Raw genomic sequence first — 12211 nt, forward strand, 5'->3', positions numbered from 1 at the left:
CAGTAGTGGAGGCCAATTAGGAGTATGATTAAACTAAATATGATCTTTTAAAAAAATTTTATTTATTTAATATATTTATTTATTTTTGGCTGCATTGGGTCTTTGTTGCTGTGCGTGGGCTTTCTCTAGCTGCGGCGAGCGGGGGCTGCTCTTCATTGCAGTGCGTGGGCTTCTCATTGCGGTGGCTTCTCTTGTTGCAGAGCACGGGCTCTAGACACTCGGGCTTCAGTAGTTGTGGCACGTGGGCTCAGTAATTTGGCTTGCAGGCTGTAGAGCGCAGGCTCAGTAGTTGTGGCTCACAGGCTTAGTTGCTCCACGGCGTGTGGGCTCTTCCCAGACCAGGGCTCAAACTCATGTCCGCTGCATTGGCAGGCAGATTCTTAACCACTGTGCCACCAGGGAAGCCCTCACTAAATATGATCTTAACTTTGACATCTCCACACATTTTGCCTCTCCCTACTTTCTCCTACTTCAATAAATTCAATGCATTAACCATTTATTTAGTGTGTGCCAAAGTGAAAGATACCATCCTTGTCTTTGATAAGCTTATACAGTGGAGGAAAGAGACACATAGACAATTCAGAGAAGAAAAGCAAAGAGCACCACTTTCCACTATTTCCATAAACAGGAAAAATTTATCCCTACACATGGCTAGCCTAATCACTCTCCTTGAAGCTTTGAACTATCTTTTTCCAAGTGACTGTTATCAAGTTTCACCTCAGATTGGATCAGTTCACCTCAATCATTATAGTGACATTTTATATACATTTATATACAACTGTACCTGGTTAATTTTCCTCCCATGTCAGAATTTTTCCTAGAGCAAAACATGACTATGTTTTCTTAACTTAAATGATAATTTGTAACAGTTAAATGGTAGAAACTTGTCTGTCCTCCAATATCAAAGTCAAAGGAAGAGAGTCCTTGAAATAAGATAAATAACAGGTCTTGTTAAAAATAAAAATGTATCTCAAATCAGTATTTTTCATGTCTTTCTTAAACTGGGAATTTCTGAGATTATAATACTCACAAATTTGACAAAAACCCATCAACATGTCTCCCTGGAATTTCATTAATTTATTCAATATACATTTATTAAATAGGCATTGGGGATATAAAGACAAATAAGAAATGAGTATTAGGCTTCTAGGAATTTATGAACTTGCAGAACAAATAACTCCTTTCGTATCAAGTGAAGATTTCTAAATAAACTCTTTGGTGGACACTTTAGCTACTATTTTCTCTGGGTCTCATTATTAGTAACTGACAAGGGCAAGTTTAATTTGACATACAGTTTTCAAAAAAGTACATATAATAAAGAAGATTACAGACTATACTTCAGTCGATATCAAACTAAAAGCCCTTTGAATATTGCAGTCACAAAAAAAGTATCACTCTAAATAATTCCATTATGTCTTTATAAGGAACAACAATGTTTTTAAGAACTTGTGTCTTGTCAACTTAAACTTTAGGTGTTGGCAATGACAATGGAAAAAAAAAGGAGTAAGAATTGTGTTAATTTATGACTCACAAGTAAAATGAAACAGAAAGCACTTTGAAGAACAAAAATAAATAAAAACCTCTTAAAGCAAAAGCTAAAAAAGGGGTAAAAGTCAATCTTTTTATACCTATGAAATAACACTTCATTTTGTAGCCAGAATCAAACTTTAGTTTACGAAAATCAGTGTCATCACAAAACAATACTTAAACTAGTTCTGAAGAGTACCCGTATTTTATAAATGTTTAAAATCCAATTACCATCCATTATGTTTTTAATAATAATTAAATGATGTGATAAGCAGGGGACTGTCTTTTTTTTTTTTTGCGGTACGCAGGCTTCTTACTGTTGTGGCCTCTCCCGTTGTGGAGCACAGGCTCCAGACGCACAGGCTCAGCGGCCATGGCTCACGGGCCCAGCCGCTCCGCGGCATGTGGGATCTTCCCGGACCGGGGCACGAACTCGTGTTACCTGCATAGGCAGGAGGACTCTCAACCACTGCGCCACCAGGGAAGCCCTGTCTTTTTTTTTTTTAATACAAATGCAAAAGTGTTTATCACTGCTTTCACAAACGCTAATAATTTATTTTCAAAACAAACTGAAATATTTCTAAGCTTTTTTTTTCTGTGTATAAATCATTTTCATTAAAGAAATAATTTGAGGTACTATTTTGATTGAACTTCATAGTTCCTATGTCATGGTTTTAGTGATTTCACTTTTGGGAGAGTAAATGCAGGGAATTTATAATGAAACACAAATTTAAGAAAAAAAATAATATGTACAGCCTTTCAGAGAAAGAAGAAAAACTCCTAACCCTTCTTTTAATTTCCTCATTTTAAATCATTATTTAAAATATTTTCTTATTTCATATTCATTTTGTACTTTAAGCTTAAACTTGTATAAATTTTGTTCTCTTTTTATTCTCTTATATTATAGCACTAATTTATCACTTGCTTTTATAATCATCAGCAAAACAAGGATCAGAAGTGGAGAGATCTCTTGTCCTCAACAGGGAATGGGCAGAGGGGAAGAGTTGGATGAAAACACTTATCTCTATGCCGCTGTGAGATAATAGAAAATATATATTGGTCTCTGTCCCCGGTCCCTGACACAGGGCTCCTAAACCCTTATAAATTCCTAAATAAGAGTACTAGGAGCATCTTTTGTTCTAATGAGGCACTACTGGGTAGGCTCCTGGATAACTTCTGGATGGGGCTGGTCCCCAGAAAGACCAAGCCATGATTAAATGTTTGGAATTTTCAGCCCAACCTCTCATTCTCCAGAGATACGGGAGGGGCTAGAAATGGAGTTAATCATTGATCACACTTACATGAGGAAGGCTGCATAAAATCCCAATTGTAAGGGGTTCAAAGAGCTTCCAGGCTGGTGAACACTTCCTGTGGTAAGTGCTAGGAAAACAGCGTACTGCTTAATTAGCCGGCTCATATAGCCTCTGGAGGTGAGGCTTAACTTAGATATCACATGAGCACACTCTCAAGTACGCTCAACCTCACACCTAGGAAGGCCAATCCATTGGCTAGTACAAATGATCTGTGCCAAGCCTGCTCCCCTTGGGGAAGTGTAGTTACAGTAGTGAAATAGTGAGCCAATTATTCTTGGGTGATGAGATAAAAGGATATATTGATTTAAAGACTGTTGAACCAACTACAAGTGGAAAATACTGGGGTGGGGGGAGGAGAGAGGAGGAGGAGGAGGAAAGAGAGAGGGAGAGAGAGAAAAGGCAGAGGTGAGAAAAAGGAGAGAAAAGGGATGAGAGAAAGAAAAGGGGAGAGAGGGGTTTCAGAGGGTGGTTTGGGAGAGAGAAGATAAAGGATAAGAAAGGACAGAAGATGGAAACCATGTAGCCTCTGAAAGAAAGAGAGTAGTAGCTCAGTGTAGGACTTAGCAATTCCCGATTTCCTTTTCCATGGGGTATGACTGTACTTCATAAAACTGGATGACAGTGGCATTTACTCTCATATCCTCAAAGTATCTGCTACTATTCCACTCTCATTTTTACTTAAAATGTCAAGGTGTGGTTTTGTTTCTCATTCTTCAGAGACTTTTAACTAAGGCCATACACAGCAGATGAATATGACGTAACCTCCTGGCTAGGGTGGAGTATAGGCATGGGGCCAGCCCTTCGACAAGAAGTTTCCTATATAAATCCTCCAGTAACTATTTTCTCTCTCTCTATCCCTGTTCTCAGTCCTCTGTTGTTGAAGTTGGTACTTGGAGCCCAGTGTCTACACACCATTTCAGGATCCATACATATAGGCTGAGTGATTTATGTTACAATGGGGTCCTGCAATCTTTATTATCATTCTGCTGTTCACTAAACAAGTATCACCAATACAGTATTCTCTTTTATTGGCATTAAAAATAGGAGAGTAAATATTGAAGTTGAGGAGACTAGTACGTGTTGAGCATGTCTTATATAAGTTAAGCACTATACTAAGTACTTTATATATACTAATTATATTACCTCATTTTACTTTCCAGCAACCTTGTGAGCTTCGTACCATCCTCATAAAGAAGAAAACTGACAGTCTCAGTAAAATGAAGCAACTTACCAATGGCCTTAAGGACAGTTGCAGAGCCAAAATTTTAACCAGAATTCAAACACATGGCTCTGAGTAAATTCACAACAGCATGCCATACAGAAGACCTACCAGGTACTTTATTTGGCCCCTTGTGTGAAACAAGGTAAACTCGTGACATGAATTGAATTAACACTGATGCATTATCACACTGAATATAATACTAAGTTGAAACAGATCTTAAAACACAGGTATCATTTTTCTAAGAATAGCTATTGTTATTTGTTAAATTTTTTTTAAAATGACTGTAACTTTGGCCTATGTAATGATAAAGAATCATTAAATACAAACCCAATGTGTGCACTAAGAAAGATTTGAAATGAACAAAGAGTTCGGCAGTAAGCTTAAACTCACTGCCAATTGCTTAAAAAGATGAACCAAAATGTACTAAAGACAGCAATGTACATATAAAGCAAGACGATGAATGCTCAGTGAGCCATCAGAGTACCACCCATCAAGGTGAAATCACACAAAAAGTGAAATCATGATTGCATGAGGGATAAAAGATTAGCAATAAAATAAATACCAATGTCAGTGGTGTGATAAAACATCAGAATCAGGACAACTGAAAATACTTGATGCATAAGAGGATACATGTCAGAGGAGACAGATAAAGGAAGCTTAAAAAAATAAGATTTTTGAGGGAAACTTGATATCAAAATGGTTTGAGATAAACACTGCATTCTATTGCTTCAGAATAACCTGGGGGCATTTAGCTTTCTACTCCTGTGCTCACATATGTCTAAAGGTAAGAAAGAGTTCTAAGAATAAACTGATATCCTGGGGTAAACACGTACTGCCTTACTCTTAAGGTTTCCATGCAGAGAAACTTTTGTTAGACTAACACTCTTGGCCTTTCACCTCTCTCTTAAGTGGAAATGTTTAAGGTTCAATTTAACAAGAAGTGTTATAAGGTCTATTTACTTGCATCTAAGCCAAAGCTAGTTTTCATCAGTAATAAAATTGACCCAGCTGTTTGACCACTGCAACTAATTCTCAATTTGTTTCTAAATCAGTTAGGAAAGAAAAGGTATTCTTTATTTACTTCTTAAAAGTTTAATAGCTAAGACTGATTATATGGGGGAGGGGTGTGTGTGTATAATACCTCACAAGCCTTTAAACTGTACCTATGACCATTTATGTATGTATAAGACCTCTTTATTGACATTTACATTAAAAAGGAGTTGTTTTGATATACTTGATTTTGATTTCACTACTTGATTCATGGGTAATATGTAACAAACATAGAATGGTCAGTAAGGATTAGAACGGCAAAGAGAAGAAGAAAACTCATCTGGAGGAATTCTTGGGTGACTAGGCAGGTAGCTATGCCAGACTAATTATGCCCCGGGATAGCTGTAGAAAGAAAAATGGTGAGGTTGAAGCATTTATTAAAAATAAAAATAAATGTGAAGTTGCAATACTAAATTTTCAGAAGAGAATAATCTGCTCACATCCTACAATTCCATTAAAATTATACCAATTACAACAAATAATTCTGTAATGCTAATGAATCATTTTAATTTATTCTTCAATGCCAAAGAAATTGATATTATGCTAGAAAGTTTCCTACTTGGGCATGTACATGACAAACGATCTAGCTGTCTATTAAGAAAGAAAGTATAAAAAGAGATGATTGAGTAATAAGAAGAAATAGGCCAAAGTCAAGCTAGAGGTTCACTTTTGACACAAATGAAAATGAAATCTCCTTCACTGTAATGTAATACTTGTAATGATGGCCTAATTTGAATAGCATTTTGAAATATAACAACTTGCTTATTATCGCTACAATTACCTTATATGTCCCAAGCACAATGCTAATAAGTACATGGCATCTCATTTTGACCCCCCCAAAACCCTCCAGAGCAGGCACCGTTATCCTCATGTTACAGATAAGGAAACAGCCTGAAAAGGTTATTTTCCCCATGTCACATGTGTACAGTGGAACAGCTGGGACTTGAATGCAGGTCTCAGACCTGAAGTCTATGCTTTTCCCACTCTGCCACATTTAATGCATTACACGTTTCTAAAATAAATTTCTCTGCCTTCCTGTATACTGTTTCCTTTCTTGACTTTCTTATTTCTGCACTCATTCGCCCAGGTCCTTTGGATCAGCCTTTGATGTTCCCCCTCAACTCTCGCATTCCATCAGTTCCCAAGGTCACTCCTATCCTTTCCTGCTTAGTCCCACCTTGGCGAGGTTCCCATCGCTTCTTTCCTGCAATAGTGGCATAATTCCCTACAAATTCATCTTGCATGAACAACCGTGTTAACTTGCCTATATATATGTGTGTGTGTATATATATATATACACACACACATATATATATAATTTACCATTTTATATGTTCCACATAATCCTTTTCATTTGCTAACAACTTTCAACAACTCTATTTTTTTCCCTGTAAGATAGGAGTAGGCAAAGTTTTTTCTGGAAAGAACCAGATAGAAACTATTTTAGGCTGTGTGGGGCTACACGGTCTCTCCATCAATATGGTGCAAAAGTCCCCGTAGATAATATGTAAATGTGAGCCACAGACTCACATAAGGGAATGCGTCATATTCCAATAAAACTTTACTTAAAGAAAACAGAGGGCAGGCTGGATTTGGCCCATAGACTATAGTTTATCAACGTCTGGTATAGGATAAAATAAAACTAAGAACTTCTATTTGTTCTTCAACACCCTTTATAAATGAATAAATAAAATACAATTATTATTAATGAAACATTTAATTCAGCAAGTCAGGTAACTCATTGCCCCTACTCCCTAGCTTTTCTTTCAGGATCAAGTTTCAAGAAAGAATTGTGGACACAAAGCATGCATCTTCTCTCTCTACCCCAATCCCCACTCTTTCATACCACATTCTGCAATCTTGCTTCCTTCGCTGCCACTCGTGTTGTAAACACTGAGAGTTTCATAGTGAGGCAGAACTGGGTTCTTATACCAGCTTATTTGCTATTTGACCCTGGGTAATATATTTAACATCTCTGCTTCTAGGTCTTTTCATCTGTAAAATGAGTATAGTAATATTATTGCTATTGTGAAGATTAAACAGTTCCATAAACTGCAAAATAATATAGCTACAAATACATTGCGGGTGATAATAAATGTTAGCTCACCCTCTTCTCTCTTCTTCCACCAGTCAATAAATCTAACTGATAGCCTATGGGCTTTTTTAGACTTGATTTATCTGATTCGAGAATTTTTTTTTTTTTTTTGCGGTACGTGGGCCTCTCACTGCTGCGGCCTCGCTCGTTGCAGAGCACAGACTCAGCGGCCATGGCTCACAGGCCCAGCCGCTCCGCGGCACGTGGGATACTCCCGGACCGGGGCACGAACCCCCGTCCCCTGCATCGGCAGGCGGACTCTCAACCACTGCGCCACCAGGGAAGCCTCAGGTAAGCAGTTTTGACCAAAACAAGAAAGTGAATTTGGGTTGTTAATTCTAATTCACATATTATTAAGTCCTTATGTTTATTAACTAAACCCATATGTTAACTGATTAACTCTCAACATTATTTATGCATATGTGCAGGACTAGGAAAATGGAAGCAACTAAATGTGGCAGAAGAGAATGAGGAAGATAAAAATTGGATTGAAAGTGGAAAAAATGAAAGAAGTAGTGGAAGTGATGAGAGCAGTGGCATAATAAGTAAGTAAAGTTGTTTCTGGATTTAGTTATATAATTTTTTCAAAAGCTCTTTTTGATCATGGTTTCCCTAACAATTAGTCAAATGTAAGAAATCAATAGGGAAATCTAGACAGTTGGTTTTGAATTGTCCTTCCCTTAAGTCTCTAAGCTCAAGTCTTTTCGATTTCAGGGAGATCACTTAGAAAAGTGACTAATTCAGGGCTTTGAGAGGAGAGCAAACTTCTTACCAGGGCTGAGAAAATCCTTTTGTGATTTGCTGTCACAAAGGTAGACATTTAGATAGCTAGGTAAATTCAACAAATATTCCTTCATGTTGCAATTCTCATCATCAGCGGAATAAAAAGTCAGATTGAAAAACTAACTGGAATTTAGATATTTCCAGTGTAATTAATTTTGAAATATGGCATTTAAAATTACCCCTTGCATTCGAAACACGAAGTCCCTCACAATTCTTATGAACAGACCAAACAATTTTGTGACTCTGATGATTTCACTGAATAAATTCAACAAATACGTGTGGGGTTCCTACTGACTTATCTGCTCATCAAGTGCCAGGCACAGCAGTAAAGAAAACAGACACAAATTTCTGCCCTCATGAAGCTTACATTCTTGTGTAGGTGAAAAGATAGCACATGAAATACATATGGAATGTAAATAGTCTGTTAAATAATGAAAAGGACAGAGGAAAAAAATAGACCAGGAAAGATATATAGGGAGTTAGGGGTACAGTTTTAAATAAAATAGTCACGAAAAGCTTTTCTGAGAAGTTGATATTTGAAGAAAGACCAGAAAGAGGTGATGGAATGAGTCATGTGGCTATTTTGTAGAAAAGCATTTCAGGAACAGCAAGTGCACAGGCACTAAAGCAGGAGAATGTCTGACATTTTCAAGGAAACATGAGGGGGCCAGGGTGGCTGGAATGAGGGAGGGGACAGAGAAGCCTGGGGGATAAGGTCAGAGAGGACATGGGGAGTCCAAGTTTCAAAAGCTTTTAGGTCATTTTAAGGTCTTTAGATTAACCACTGAGGAAGAAACAGAAAGCCACTGGAGAAGTTAAATGAAGAAAACATCTAAGCAGAAAAATCAATGGTTCCAAGGGTTTCTGCTGCATTATTCTGAGAACAGAATGAAGTCAAATAGCTTCAAAAGGAGACTAAACGTCCCTCACCAAAGCCAGCAATGGAATGGGCATCCATAGCGTGGATTCCAGAGCATGTCATGGTTTGTACTGTGTATCTCGTTAAGCTAGAAACCGTGTTTCCCAAAGCCCCTCTCTGTATTTGAGACCTGGAAGGCGGAAGTGGAGCAGTCTAGCAGTCATTACTCGGTGAGGGTCGTCATCGTCAGATGCCATGATAGACAGGTGCAGAGATACCAGGCAGGTTTCAGCCTATCCTAACTCTCCTCCGCTCCCCATCTAGCATCTTCTTGGTCGCTGATCCTGTTATCCAGCAGTGGTCAGGGCTACCACCGAGCACTTCACTGTGAAGCCACAGAGGTGGTAACTTACCAGAGGTAATAAGCGCCTACAAACTCCCTCCCCAGCTTGCCCTCGGCAGTCCAACTTGGTAGCTGGAAGTACATGTTTTCTCAGATTGATTGTTTCTCTGATGATCCAACTATCCTTTCTGACCTTCACTTCCACAGTTCCTTCTACAACTGTGGAAGGCCTAATTTTTATGATAAATTCTTTATCCCATAACAGTCAGTAGTGACTCTGCTCCCTTGCCTGGACTTGCCCAATCCAGTCCATCTACAGAAAACTGTCCATTTGTTCGACATCTCATAAATTTAGCTAATATCAGCAAGTTTGGGAAAATCTGTAAAGTAAACTTAAGTACTTTACAGGACATGTTTGGCTCAGGCCAATAATGTTTTGAGATGTTTTCAGAAAGGCTTTTCTGCAGCAGACGGAATGCGGTTTTATAGCCTGATCCAAGGTTTAAGAATAACATCTACTCCCAAATTCTGCTTCCGAATGCTGTCAATTTGGAAAATGAAAGCAGATGTTGACAGAGATGTATTTGCCAATCTGATGCCTCAGCAAACACTCTGAAGGAAAGACAATGTGAGACTAGATTGGATAAATATCCTCTTTTAAATTTATTTTACAAACCCTCTTAGCTGTATCCCCTAAAGGTGACATCTCTAAGATGATGAATACAAAAGGGTGTTGTCATTAAAACTCAGCGAAGTTTTTACACTTTAATACCACAGCTCCGAACGTCAGATACCCACATTAACGAGAATCGTTCTGCATGTTTCAGTTTGCAGTGTAAACGAATGTCTGATGTATTCATCAGTGAATCCAGACCTCAGAGTTTCTCCTTTCTAAACGTATTGAGTGCATTCAAGTTGCAGCTCAAAGAGCTAATAACTGGTAAGTCTGAGTAAAAGACGTGTAAGTACACTTTGAAAAAAAATACAAGTTGCAAGGAATTCCCTTGATATTTTTTCAAGCAAAATTCCCATTTAATCTGAATTTACATTGTTTCTACAATCCAGTGTTTGAATTTTGTGAAATGCACAATGTCTGTAGAAGAATGGAAGTCTTCAACAAATTAAAGATTAAAAAAACTTACGTTACTTGATACTACTGATCCAAAGCCAACAACAATTTATTGAGTTAATATATGTCAGAGATTCTCTATTACGTTGTTTTCTTAATCCTCCTAATCATCCTGTGGGCTAGCTTTACAGAATATGGACTGGACATTCTGAGAGTAAATAATTTGCACATATTCTTAGCACCAGTTCTGTCACTCAGCAGAACTACTATGTGGACGCTGGCACATTGACTACAAATTAGCGTTCCTTCCTTCAATCTCTATCATGTTAGGTGTGGAAATAACACTACTGACCCCAATATTTATTTATTTCTTACTTAACCCTTGCCAGAGATGTGCTAATTCTCCTCTCATCAATTATACAGAGATGTGCTAATTCTCCTCTCATCAATTATATAGACGCTGACTTGAGCAGTAAAGAACTGACTTCTAGTTGAGTGGTTTTGTGCTAAACTGTATTTAAGTTTCCTTTCTAATTCCATTAAGGAGTGGAAAGAATTTAAGTCAGAGGACTCCACATCCACCCCTTGGAAACTTGGCAACACTGGACAAACGATTCTCTGAGCTTCACTGTCCTCATCCACAAAAATAGCAGCCAGATCACCTTACCTCCAGGATTGCAGTGAGGATCAAACGCAGTCAGACAGTCAATAAGCATTAGTTCACTTCCTTTCCTAAAGATTTCAGAAAGTAGTACTAGTTGGGATACATTATTGTTTGGGAAAATTTCAGCAAATACTTAAAGGAAAAAAAAAATCATTGATAAAGTTGCTCCATGTAACCCTCAGTAATATTTCAGAATCTTTTCATTTAGAATAAAGTCTGGACCAGTGGGGTATAATGCTTTTTAACTTGTAGTTAATCTCCACAGTGTTAACCAGCTCTCAAGGGGAGGAATGGGGCAGGGGGAGAGGTGGTGAGTTTGTTTAAAAGAGAGTCATTGTGTCCTAGATCTCTTCCAACTGGTCACGATTTGTCAGTAAGAGCTGACATGGACCCAATAAGGACATCCCTGCTATGCAAAGAGTCTGTACTATTTCCTGATTTTTTAAATGAGCCTCAAATATTGCCATTTATACATATATTTCACTTGTGAAAGAAAATACTAGCTTGTCATGCAACAGCATAAACCAAGAAACTCAGTCTTTTTAACAGCCATGAATCACATTTAGCTGGAGATAAATATACCAGTTGGCAATGTCTGTTCTTAAGATTAATGGTCTTAAACGTAATACTTTAATAAAACCTTTTCTTTTCTATTAACTTCTTTTCTGTCATTATTGCTCTTGCTTAATATAGTTATTTTTAGTATATCACCACCACTTAGTAATTTATATCAAAAGTTTTTCAACATTTCACTGATTTATTGACTTATGATCATAATATGCTATTAGTTAGATATCCTGACATTCTTCTTTGGAGTTTTTTGCAGTCACTTAAATTTAACTTGCTTTAAAAGGAAACCATCAACAAAACAAAAAGTCTATGGAATGGGCGAAAATGTGTGAGAACGATGTAACCGACAAGGAGTTAACTTCCAAAATGTACAAACAGCTCTTACAACTCAATATCAAAAAAACAAGCAACTCAATCAAAAAATGGGCAGAAGACCTAAATAGACATTTCTCAAAAGGACACATACAGGTGGACAACAGGCACAAGAAAAGATGCACAACATCACTAATTATTAGAGAAACACAAATCAAAACCACAATGAGGTATCACCTCACACCAGTCAGAATGCCTATCATCAAAAGTCTACAAATAGCTGGGTAGAGAGAAGATGGTGGAAGAGTAAGACACGGAGATCACCTTCCTCCCCACAGATACATCAGAAATACACCTACACGTGGAACTGCTCCTATAGAACACCCACTGAAGGCTGGCAGAAG

General features: G+C 37.7%; 1 protein-coding gene across 14 annotated transcripts in view; it reads right to left on the reverse strand.

The window, feature by feature from the left end:
- The window catches only part of KCNH7 (potassium voltage-gated channel subfamily H member 7), a 455266-nt gene that overhangs the window by 382667 nt on the left and 60388 nt on the right, over positions 1–12211 (reverse strand). Inside the window, exon 1 of one of the 14 annotated variants that reach the window (XM_067026195.1) lies at positions 10929–10972. The exons of the other annotated variants lie outside the window; for them this stretch is intronic. The gene's annotated coding sequence lies outside the window, so the exon portion shown is untranslated. Of the gene's footprint in view, positions 1–10928; positions 10973–12211 lie in introns of those variants that run through there. 14 annotated transcript variants of the gene reach the window in all.

This window comes from Kogia breviceps, chromosome 2 (genome assembly GCF_026419965.1).
Source record: "Kogia breviceps isolate mKogBre1 chromosome 2, mKogBre1 haplotype 1, whole genome shotgun sequence".
NCBI lineage: Eukaryota > Metazoa > Chordata > Mammalia > Artiodactyla > Physeteridae > Kogia > Kogia breviceps.